At 38.7% G+C, this 12,906-nt stretch overlaps 1 long non-coding RNA gene across 1 annotated transcript; it reads right to left on the bottom strand.

Annotated features, from left to right (window-relative positions):
- Window positions 1–1,271: 1,271 nt before the first annotated feature.
- On the bottom strand, window positions 1,272–11,258 carry LOC111859604 (uncharacterized). Its single transcript, XR_002841859.2, has 3 exons — window positions 10,899–11,258; window positions 2,977–3,130; window positions 1,272–1,653 (listed from the first exon to the last, which is right to left on the bottom strand). It is a non-coding gene; the product is annotated as an uncharacterized lncRNA (long non-coding RNA).
- Window positions 11,259–12,906: the final 1,648 nt, after the last annotated feature.

Here is a 12,906-nt window from a genome sequence, read left to right as displayed (position 1 = left end):
AGAGGTGTTGGTTTGACCAACTGGTCAGCCCACTGTGTGGATCTCAATGCAGTGATGGGGACACTGCACTGGAAAAATGGCACCATCTTTTGGATGAAATGTAAAACTGAGGTCCTGACCCTCAGGTCATAAAATACCCCCCCAGGCATATTTTGAAAGAGTAGGGGTGCTATCCCAATGTACTGGCTAAAAATCGCCCACTGTAGCCCTATTACATCTGGCCTCCTAATTATCTCCCTTCACCACCTTAGAAACCTGTGTGGTGAGTGTACTGGCACAGAATGGCTGCCGTTGCCTGATCCCGGGGGGGGGGGGGGCGGGGGGGGGTACACAGTGGTGGTGGCTGAAGTGGCTCCCATTTTGCTTCTGAAAAGCACTACATAAATGTAACATTCATTCATTCTTGTTCTCCATCAAGACGTGTATTTAACGAATGAATCATGGCGTCAGTAAGGTTTGCAGCCTCGTAGGGACTATGCAGTGAAAGTGGACTGGGTTCAGTGTTGCCAGTTCTACTTATTTATAAACAACTTTGTGCTTATTATTTTCCACAAAAATACTAATGAATATTGTGCTATACAGATGCGGCATAATGTTTGTGGTAAACGATGAGGCAGTGAACAATATTTACTCAACCACAAGGTGGTATTTTTTATACGTATATCATTCACTCTTAATGACACACACACACACACACACACTGCCCACTGTACAGGTCGCCCCAACTACCCACACCACACACAGTTAACACACACACCCCACTATGTACAACAATTAATTCTACACGTGACATTACTGGACAACACAGTAACAACACGAGACATGACAATTACACTAAACCATTTACACCCGCCAACACTGCTCCAACTCGTCACACTGCCCCATGGGTGGCCCCAGCGCTAAGGTATTGTCACCCACAGAATGTTTGTGGCTGGTTTCCTCAAGCAAAGTACTCGCTTATTTAGGCAAAAAAAAGATTGTTGGGATCGTGGCGAGTAAGGACTCTGACAGTTTGAGGTGGGGTTAGCTCCAAAATCCCTCACAAGACGACATTTCGCATGGTATCAACTAAAAAGGTGAAATATAACAGGCAGCTGTAATGCTGATATGTTATTAATGCAGCTGTTTTGTAACATGATGATCCTTTTGATCCACAAACATTAGTAACCCTGCTTGTCACTTTGGGGCGCTTTTGTCGCTTTTGATTCCTTGATGTTGAGGGGGCTCTGCTATATAGAAACAGATGCAATTTAAACAAATACACAGTTTTTACCTTTTTACTTTTCACACATTTATTGTTCTACATGTGATCATTCTAGGTCAGTGGTTCTCAAACTTTTTCAGCAGGAGGCCCCCTTGTGTAGGGTGAATCCTTTTGTGGCCCCCCTCCTCAAAAAAAAAATCATGACGCAAAACTGCCACGCCCAGCTGTGTGCCACGCCCCCTCATTACCTCGTGTGAAGTCCTGATTGTGATCACCTGTGTCCCGTTATTTCTGGCTAGTCTTGTGTATTTAGTCCGCGTCTGAGTACGTCTTGCCAGATCCGTCATTGTATTGTACGTTAATGTCCATGCCTGTCTCACCTTTCGTTACAATTAAAACTCGTTTACCCGTATCTCCGGCTGATCTCGCCTGCTTCCCGGCTCGCCTGCCTGCCGACGAGACAAAAACATCCTCAAACTTACAATTTTACTTAATTTTAGATTTTAGATTCTGTTTGTGGTCTTTATTTCTCTGGTTTGTTAAATTTACATTTCACAAAATATAACATTGTATTAAAACAGTTTTGACAGTAAAACTAACATTGTCTGAAAAGTGCAACAAAACATTAATTTATGATGTCCATAGCAGCGTAGTGTGCTACGTAAAATTTATATTTAAATTTTTTTTATACTTCTATTTTTTTTTTTTTTTTAATACATTATATTTTACATAGGTTGACAAGCCTGATTTACATACAGGTAATTTTTTTTCTTAGATTCTACAATTTCGATGCGGCCCCCCTAGCGCCATCTGGTGGCCCCCCAGGGGGCCGCGGCCCCCAGTTTGAGAACCACTGTTCTAGGTACATCAGTCCAGTCACACAAGCAAATGTCTTACTCACTAACAATAGTGAAACACTAGTAGTAATAGCACTATTATCTGATGTTTTACCAATTTCATTGAAGACAAAAACATTAGGAGTTGTGACACACAACTGAAACATTAAAATGTTATAAAACATTTTACCTCACATGTTTAAGAAATACAACTAAACAGAATGAGACCATATAAACAGAACTAAACAGATTTAGGACTGCAAACGGCACAAAAATACTGAATCTGCAAATACTGGTCTGATGACCCTATGTGTGCCAGCCTCTGTGTTGCAACATATCAATCTGCAAGCTCTTTTAATCTACAGGACGCTCTAGTGAGCATCTGAAGCCTTGAGAAATTAACCACTTTTCAATACAATTGACGGGAAAGCTTCAAGACACTGTATGTGGTCATCGCTTGGATGAACCACAAAAGGGGGGGGGGGGGGGGGGGAAGCTAGGGACCAAGAGCAGGAGAATGGCTACAGCAGGTAAGTTAGTCAATCAATTGGCTAGACTAGTTATATAGGTTAGTCAATCAACTGGCGTTATGTCCCTTGTCAGTCACTCAGATTTTTATGCCCTTTTCTCCTGCATCCAACTTGCTACCTAAGAAAACTGACTGCCCATTTGCCATTTAATACATCTCAGATCGTGATTAGCGCAATTGTTTTACGATAATCGCCAATATTCATTGGGTTGTGTTAATGATCTGGCTCTTCAGTATATATATATATATATATATATATATATATATATATATATATATATATATATAATTTTTATACATACATACATACTAATTGCAGAAATTATAAGGACCTAAGCCAAAGTATTTGTATTCATTAATGTTATGTTATTCATTTTAATTATATAATTCTGCAAAAAAATTATTACCAAAGTTTATCATAGCACTGCCTGTAAGGTGAAGTTGTCCTCTTCGTTAAAGATGGAATGTGCCCTTACTGTACCTCCTCGCCTCTGCGGTGCCTGATCCTGAGTACAGTCTGTCACATTGGTCCTCATCATCATCACAGCAGCCTGTTTACACCTTCGTGAGGAGCAGGAGAGAGAGCCGTGCTGGTTACTAATCGCAGATCCTCTGTTGATGCAAATCTGCGCACTGCTGAGATCCTGCTTACATTACAAATATTCCCATGATGGCCTCTCACCTCTGGCCGGCCTGCACCTGCTCTGACACTGAATACGGCCTTGACCTTTTTGTGGAGAAACAATTCTAAGGTCTAAGCATGTGATATTAGTGCAAATGAGATGCATTTCCTTTGTTGCATGACAATAAGGCAAGACCATTACACCAATGTATTCATTTTTTATACATTTATAATTAAATACAAAATTTCTCACACTCCGTTTACCCATGGTAATGGATATGATTATCTTGGTGGTACAGAAAGAAGTGGCCATTGGGTTTGGTTTTGTAGAACTTGTTCCACACCGGTTCTTTTAACTTTCAAACTCGAGCCTTGAATGAAAGAGCAGCTGTGATGCTATAAAAGTTCAGAGAAGGGAGGTAAGTTTAGCAGCATCCATTTGTTCTTTCAGTCAAATAGGATGCTGAAACCCAGTCCAATAATAGCCCATGTTAGGAGACAATGAAGAGTCAGGTTACTGCTTCTAATAAACCGCTGGCAGGGAGTCAGGACAGCTGGGGGGGAGGGGGGGGGAGGGGGTCACTGTGTCACTGAAGAGCAGTGAAAGGATCAGGAATGCCCAAGTGCTGGAGCTAATTAAGGTGCTCATAGAGGGAGTGTCATAGTAGCCAGCAAGAGCCTGTCAAACGATGGCAGCTACTGCAAATATTTTAAAGGACGGGAGAACCATAATCACACTGTCACTCTAAGTATATTAGCACATTTCTAAATGAACATTATGGACTCGACAGTTATGATATCCTTGCATGGACACTCTCAGGCAGCTTGTTGACTGTTAATAATGTCACACTCAGTACTCATTTAACTCTTATTACATCTAAGGATGCCTATGGCCTGGATGCATGTTCCCTTGAAGCTCATTTTGACTGTGATTGAAACATAGTATGTTAATGATACTTTGATCTCATACAAGGTAGAGAGTGTAAAGTGTACAACGTATCAAACTGAACCTTCTGAAAGTGATTCATTCATCAATACAATGCATTCAACAACAATGAAAAATATTCATTCGGGTCAGGCGAGATCACAGATACAGGGACAAAAACCCTTCAAATGTAAGTCCAGTATATTTTAGCCTTTGCAAGAAGTGTTACATTAACTAGGTACATTCCAGACCAAGATTTTATTACAACCGACCAGTTGAGTATAAAGTATCGCAGAGTACTCAGCTGGACGATTGAAACAAAATATTGGTTTAGATTGGTATTTTCTGAACCTGAACTTTCCACCTCTGCAGGAAATATTTAAAATTAGCTTAATTAAATATGGGAAATAGGGAATCACCAGGTTTTACTGCATATTAAGTATAAAACACCTTTTTAATTGTGGGACATCAGTACATCGGTCCTGTCGCATCCTGCCACTGGAATATCTGGCTGCACTATCATGAGCTCTATCGAGTGTGTGTGCAACGTCTTTTAAGCATACATGTTTAGCTTTGACCTCTAGAATTCTGTCAGCTGTACAACTGGATCATAAACAAGCTTCTGTTTAAACACATGAAAAATCTGTTAAGATCCCGTGAGAGACTTAACAACCAAAGTTCAACTGAAAGGTATTCTGATTGTATATAGCAATATGTTACATACTCAATGACTACAATTAAACAATTTACTATGAGGACATTTGCATTTGCATAAGGCTGAAAATAAATGGGAAAAAATCATACCTTGTTAAGGCTAAAATGCTTACAGGATAACTGAATTATTGCTTAAAGGCAGACATATTACAGATTTTTATGGAAGAGTTTACAACTATTGTAAAGCAAAAATTAAAACAGTGAAATGCCTTTATGAAACAAATGACATCTTAATGGAATTGCTTCTACTAACTTTGTTTTAACCAATACATGATCCCTGCACATTTGAAGGCAATGTGCTCAGGACACTAGGGAATCTAAAATATACGTCAAAGACTACATCGTAAAGACTGAGAGATTTTTATTTCGATGTGTCTCACTGACTTTAAACTGTACACTGTATGTGGATGCTGGCAGGGAGAAAGACGTGTCTTAATAACCTTCCACCTGGGTCAAGAAAAGACAAAGTATTTCACAGGGTGCTCAAGGATAAACAAAAAGACAATGCAATGATGACAAGACAAAGGGCTTCTGGATAGTAATGTAGCCTGTAGTGACCTTGGGCCTCCATGAAAACAGCAGGAGGGCCCAGTTTGCCACACCTGAGTGCTGTTGACATTCTCCAGTCTACAGTTTTAGCTCTCGTTAATCCCAGGCTTCTTAATGCTATTTAAATGGAGAATAGATTGTCATGTAAGTTTTTGTAATGGATTTTAAATTTTATTAGGATCTATTTAATGCAATAGATGAAACTGTGTGAGCCTAAAATTCGGATCCTCCATTTATATTAGTGGAGTTTCATTTGTATTCAGTAACACGAACCATAACTTGTATGTACAATTACAATATTATAAATTCAAATTAAGGTGTGTCAATACCTCTAATAATTTACATTTTAACAATTTCATGTGTAATTCTCACTGTTGTACCACTTAATGTTTTTACACTAAAATAACTACTGTATAACAATATATATTACAAAACTTTGATTTTGGTAGGTTTGATTTTTCATAAAATCAGATGTAAAAAAAAAAAAAAAAGATGACTTACGTTCCCGTTTCACGTATGCTGTTTGTTGTCTGTGTCTATGGTGTCTCCTGGTGTACTTTCCAGAAGAAGAACAGAATGACCTGTGTACATAATGGCCTTTCAGTCTGAAATATGTGACAATAGATGTGAAATAGAAGATGTGAAATAGAAGATGTGAAAAAGGGGCCAAAAGCTGACCGACTATGGAAAAGCGCAATTCCAAGTGCAGCCCTTTTTTACATAAAATTACTACTCACCCCCCCCCCCCCCCCCCCGATTCCAACTCTGCCCATTTTCCTGTGGAATGGCTCTGTGCATCAGAACTCTGTGCCCCTAATCGGAAAGGTTGCCGGTTTCAGTCTCACGAGCAGCAGAGTGATTTCATTGTTGGGTCCCTGGACAAGGCCCTTAACTCCAATTCAGCAATAAGATATGAAACTGAGATTAAGAAATCAAACATAAAAATTTTACATATTTGTTAAGGAAGGGCATGGTGAAGCATGGAGGGATGATCCTTGTTGAGGCCAAAACAAAACGAAGGACTTTAAAATAAAGCAAAAAAACAAGAAGCAAGAGGAACCACGAGGAGTCAAGAATACAGGCAGAGAACAATGAAGTAAAACAGGGAGCAACACAGGAACAGTCAGGTAACAGATGCACACAGCAGAACCGGGAGCAAACACAAAGCAACAAAGCTACCCAACTGATTAAATGACCAGCTGAAGAGAGGAAAAGAGGCAGGACACAATTTAATAAGCAGATTAATAGTACGTCTAATCTATTCATGAGAGGGCCAAAAGTTAGCAATCTGTGTAAATACTTCACTCCATATGTTTAGTAACTGCAAAAAGTATCACCATACCCCTGACATATTTTTTTACCTTATTCACAATATCACCTCTTTCAAAAGGTGTAGCTGTTTTGCTGTTCTGCTCTTCACCACCACGTCAACGCTTACCGCTTCCATGACGTATCAAAGCAATAGTATTGTGTGCTCTGCTTACCGAATTTAACAAACATAAGGGTATCTGTTACTTTATATGACTTTCTATGGTTCCTAAACTCTTCCACGTTGCAATAATACCACTTACAGTTGGCCATGGAAAATCTAGCAGGGAAGAAATTTCACAATGCAACTTATTGCAAAGGTGGCATCCTATGACAGCACCACGCTTGAATTCACTGAGGTCTTCACAAATGTTTGTAAACCTGACTGCATGGCTGGGTGCTTGATTTTATACACCTTTGGCAATGGGTCTGAAAGAAACACCTGGACTCAATGAGAGGTGTGTCCCAATACTTTTGTCCATATAGTGTAGTTGGCTACAGAGGAATGTTTCAATTTTTGGATGAATTTTATTACATAAATCAGAATTGCAGTCATGCTTTGTGTATCCTCATTATTTGTCTTTGAAAAAAACACTACAGACAGTTAATCAAAAACAGTGTTTTTATTTTATTTGGAAAAACAAACACCATTACATCAGAAAATGAGATATACAAAAAAATTGAATATTGTGAAAAAGTTCAATATTGGAAAGTCACACCCTAATCAGCTAATTAACTCAAAACACCTGCAAAGGTTTCCTGAGCCCTTAAATGGTCTCAGTCTGGGTCAGGAGGCTACACAATCATGGGGAAGACTGCTGACTTGACAGATGCGCAGAGGACAGTCATTGACACCCTCCACAAGGAGGGTAAGCCACAAAAGGTCACTGCTCAAGAAGCTGGTTGTTCACAGAGTGCTGTATCCAAGCATATTCATAGAAAGTTGAGTGGAAGGAAAAAATGTGGTAGGAAAAAGTGCACCAGCAACAGGGACAACCGCAGCCTTGAGAAGGATTGTCAAGCAAAATCCATTCAAGAATTCTAAGACACGGGTTACAAATGTCGCATTCCTCATGTCAAGCCATTCCTGAACCAGGGACAATGTCAGGACCATCTTACCTGGGCTAAGGAGAAAAATTGCTGGAGTGTTGCCCAGTGGTCCAAGGTCCTCTTTTCAGATGAAAGTAAAATTTGCATATCATTTGGAAATCAAGGTCCCAGCGTCTGGAGGAAGAGTGGAGAGACACAGAATACAAGTTGCTTGAAGTCTAGTGTGAAATTTCACACTGTTTTCTGAGGTCCACAGTCAACATAGCCATCTACCAGGAAATCTTAGAGCACTTCATGCTTCCTTCTGCTGATGAACTTTATGGAGATGCTGATTTCATTTTCCAGCAGGGCTTGGCACCTGCACACAGTGCCAAAGGTACCAAAAGCTGGTTCAACGACCATGGTGTTACTGTGCTCGACTGGCCAGCAAACTCACCTGACCTGAACCTCATAGAGAATCTATGGGGTATTGTCCAGAGGAAGACGAGAGACACCAGACCCAACAATGCAGATGACCTGAAGGCTGCTATCAAAGCAAGCTGGGCTTCCATTACACCTCAGCAGTGCCACAGGCTGATCGCCTCCATGCTGTAATTCATGCAAAAGGAGGCCCAACCAAGTACTGAGTGCATAGGAATTAACATACTGTTCAGAAGCCTGACATTTCTGTTTAAAATATCCTTTTTTTAATTGATCTTATGTGATATTCTAATTTCCTGAGACAGTGAATTTTGGGTTTTTATTATCTGTAAGCCATAATTATCGAAATTCCAAGAAATAAAGGCTTGACATATTTCACTCCATGTGTAATGAATCTATAGAATATGAATTTCACTTTCTGAAAGGAATGTAAAGAAATATTGAACTTTTTCATGATAATTTTTTTGAGATGCACCTGTAGTTAAGCTCTTTTCTGAAGGTGGTTAATTGACCTCGCTGTAATAGATGGCAGCATCAAAAATAGCAGCCGCAAACGTCTGTTAATGTCGATATCTGACACAGTTGGCAGTATTGAATATTCATTAAAATACAGAACTACGGAACTACGCAGAACAAAGGGAACAGGACTGGGCAATAGAGCAGGGTGACAAACACACAGTAACAAACACAGGAAACCAGGGAAAACAAGGGACAGGTGGAACTCATAAGTAATTAATCAATCAAGAGAGGTGCAGGAACAACGAGAAACAGGTGGAAGCAGTAACACTAAATGAACACAGTACTGTGGGACCTAGCAAACACTAAAGACTAAGAATACATAGCAAACACTAGAGTAACACCAGAGGGACTAGGACAGGGGGTGGCAAATCTTACCTGCAAAGTACCAGTGTGTATGCAGGTCTTCGGGATAACCTTTAGGTCAGCTGTTCAACCCCAGGTGTGAGGACTCTTCAGCCAATCAGTCCTCTAATTAGTAACCTAATTAGGGCGTTGCAGCAAAAAGCTGCATACACAGCGGCCCTTTGCGGATAAGATTGGCCACCACTGGACTAGGACCATAATACACAGAAATAAAAAAAACATAGCAGAAATAGGGAAAAGCTAAAAATAGCAGAGTACATCAAGTAATGAACACTAGGAAACAAAAAGCCTAAGTAGGACAGAACATGTGAAACTGGTCTCAAGCCAGCCTCAAACCCAGAAGTGGAGGGTGCAGATTCTGAGCCACACACTCAACCTGTCGAGCTACAAAAACACAAGGGCTGAGGTCTACAAGAGGGAGGGGGGAGAACCAGAATGACCAGCAACATACGCTGGCCAAAACCAGCACATGGAGGACAGAGACCTTCAGGCACTGACCCTGACAATAACCCAAGTAAATGCTGAGTAGTTTAAGGGCTGCTTTGCAAACCTCATCATTTTCATCTAGATGGATTTTAAATCGATGTTTAACAAGGGTCTTCACTGGATACATTTATAGAATTTATCTTGTATGTAACCTCTTAGTTTTATTAGTTATAAAAACACTTATTAGTTATCCAAATCATTTTCCACTCAAACCATTTTCTAAATACGGAATTCCAATAAAAGGTAATAAACTGCAAAGATATAATCAGATATGAGCCATAAGAATCTTAACTCATTATTACATTTATACATCAAAATATAAAAATATTCTTCTATTTTAAGACAAGCTAAGGATTCTTCCACACTTTCTATTGAACTAGTACTGAAAGAGAGTCAACATTTCCTTAGGTATTGATTAGTGTCAATAAAATTATCATGCCTATTAAAGTCTGTATAAAACACCACGGATATTAACTAATTGTCTGATCCAAAATATACCATTTAAAAATAGTGATTTGTTTCTAACTTTCTTGGAGTCCCTGAAGTGTCACGTGGTATCTGGCCTCAAGATGTTAGGAGCAAATCTTTTAAGTCCTGTAAGCACTGAAATCTTGAGAATTTGGGTGCATTTAATCAGTGTTTATTTAATATTCCTTTACTAATGCCGCATGCATTCTGTTTCTCCGCTGCAGTGTCAATGAAGCAATTTGGCCACCAGATGGCACCATGTAGTGTTATATTTCGAATGTCCCAAAAGATCTTCTTTTCCCCCAAATTGTTTGTCTCTCAGAAGCCCTATTTTTGCCATCACTAGTTTCAACGAATCTGTTTGTTTTGTGTCACAGTTCCTAGTTTCTGTGGTCCATCACAAGAGGCTCCGCAGCTCCTTGCTATTGCTTATAACTAAAAGAAGGTGCAAACAATTTAGTTTTTGTTGGCATGAAATATATTGTTTAAATGTCAGTTTAGGCATGTTTAACATTGAGTTAATTTAAAAATAGGCAATTTGTGTGTTTAATGGTGCCGGATACCACAGTATATGTCAGTATTGTCTGAGAGTCACTGTTTGTCTTTGTCTTCTCCAGTGTTGGTAGTTTGTAAGGCATTGCTGTAATTCCACTACTTTTGGTGATAATGAGTAATGTAACTAACTACCTTTTCAAACTAAATAACGCAATTAAAAGTACTGAAATTTAAATGGGCTCCCTGCTTCTTAGTTTTGCCTTGTGTGAAAAAGCACAAATTTGCAACTCTGAATATAGATTTTTGTGTCTCTCATTAAATTACAATGTCAATGTGACATTTAAGTAAGATTTATGTCCTAAGTAATCAATCTCCATATTATAGCAGCAACACTCAAATGACATATTTACCCAGACAGCAGATCGATAGACAGATCGGTGCAGCGTTGGCAGTTATGAGGTTGCTGTACCATTCTGTTGTGGTAAAGAAGGAACTGAGCCAGAACTGCATGGTTCCTTGTTTTTTTTACTCCCTATTGCCTCTATATTCAGTTTCCTTTGTTTCAGTTTCCCTTGGTGTTTGGACAGTTTCTGTATCTGTTGATTGATTGCCCCCACCTGTCCCTCGTCTAATTAGTGTATTTTAATGCCTGCCTTTGTTCTGTTCCTTAGTTGTTCATTGTGGTTGTTCCTGCATGTTTAGTGTTCTGCTCTTTGCTTGGTCAGCACAGGTCTTATTGTTTTCTTAATTGTATTTTTAGTGTCAGTTTACTCTGTGGTTAGTTATATTTTAGTTCTTGTTCTTGCCTACTCGACCCCTCGTGGCCCCTTTGTTTTCCGGTTCTTCCTTTGTGTTCTGTATTGTTTAATAGAACCTCTTTGTTGATCGGTGCTACATGGGTCATTTCTCCTTCGTTATTCCGTTATAACAGTTTATTTATATGCAATAGGACTGATTTGTTCCGTTTACCCTGCAAACAGATATACTGTTTAAAACCATATACGTATCAAACTGAACTAATTACAAATGACACGTTTACTATTTAAAATATTGACAACATAACCAGTAACAATTGGCCTAACAGTTATACTGAAGTGATTAAAGCAAAATTACTGAAAATAATGTGCTCGCTGAAATACACATTTAGCTTATGTAATAATTTAAATATTGTTAATAGGCCTTAATGGAAGTCGCTCATTTAATGATGTTCTGATCTAAAATGTGTGTTGTCTGGGTATGGATACTACGAATAAGCTGATGTACATTTTTTTCATTTCCGATCTCAATATAGATTTCAATACAAGAACTCTTTTTAATACAGTAATATATATATATATATATATATATATATATATATATATATATAAATGTTTATACTTTATATAGTATTACTATTTTTTTAAATATTAAATACAAATGAAAAAAAAGTATGCCTATAATAGAAATCATCCATTGCTTAATTTTTTCATATTATTGCGCAATTTCGTGTGCTTTGTTTAGTGCAGGGGTGTCCAATCTTATCCGCAAAGGGCCGGTGTGTATTCAGGTTTTTGGGATAACCATTAGGTCAGCTGATCAAACCCAGGTGTGAGGACTCTTCAGCCAATCAGTCCTCTAATTAGTGACATAATTAGGGAGTTGCAGTGCAAACCTGCATATACACCCGCCCTTTGCGGATAAGATTGGCCACTCCTGCTTTAGTTGGATTTTCCACTAAATGCTACTTCCACCTCTCAAAACTATGTTTTTACAAAGATTGCAAATCCCTGTGCTACTAACCGTTGTTAATAACACAAAAGACTTCCAGATAGTCACCTCATTATCGGATGCTTAGATCAGTACACCTCTAATGTATACATTTAGAGAATTGAAATAGCGCAAAAGTTACTCTTCCTAGTAAATAATGACTTTAATTTGCAGTAATTGGTAATTGAATTGCTTTTAAATAAAGTAAGTCCTAACTGTAACTGCTAATTTTCAGTAATTTGGCCAACACTTGGCTTGGCTGAGAGTGTTCCATAGGCTAAGAAATGTGGCGACACTGTTGCAGCTCGATCTGTGGTTTTTGATCCAGAGGTTATATCAATTTCGTTACCTTTTTGGTTGCCCTCTAGCTAATATATGCTTTTGATCATTTTTTTCTGCACTCTGGTTTATCCCTTGAAAGGTTTGTCTGAGCTACGGCTACTGTCAACCTGTTTCTGGGGAAATAAATCCCCTATCCCTTACATCTGTATTAAATGTGCTCTCTCCATTATCACCCTTGGATACCTATGGATACATTTTATGTCTGTTGAATACTGGCACAAGTGATATTATCATTAATAAAGATGAATATATTAAAAGAAAAAAAACATAAAAAAATCAATATGATATTGCATTAATCAGTAAAATCTGATAACTACAGCATCAGGGAAA

Source organism: Paramormyrops kingsleyae, chromosome 4, assembly GCF_048594095.1.
Source record: "Paramormyrops kingsleyae isolate MSU_618 chromosome 4, PKINGS_0.4, whole genome shotgun sequence".
In the NCBI taxonomy this organism is placed as follows: domain Eukaryota; kingdom Metazoa; phylum Chordata; class Actinopteri; order Osteoglossiformes; family Mormyridae; genus Paramormyrops; species Paramormyrops kingsleyae.
Note: the sequence above shows the minus strand (reverse complement) of the source record. Positions and strands in the feature narration are given on the sequence as shown.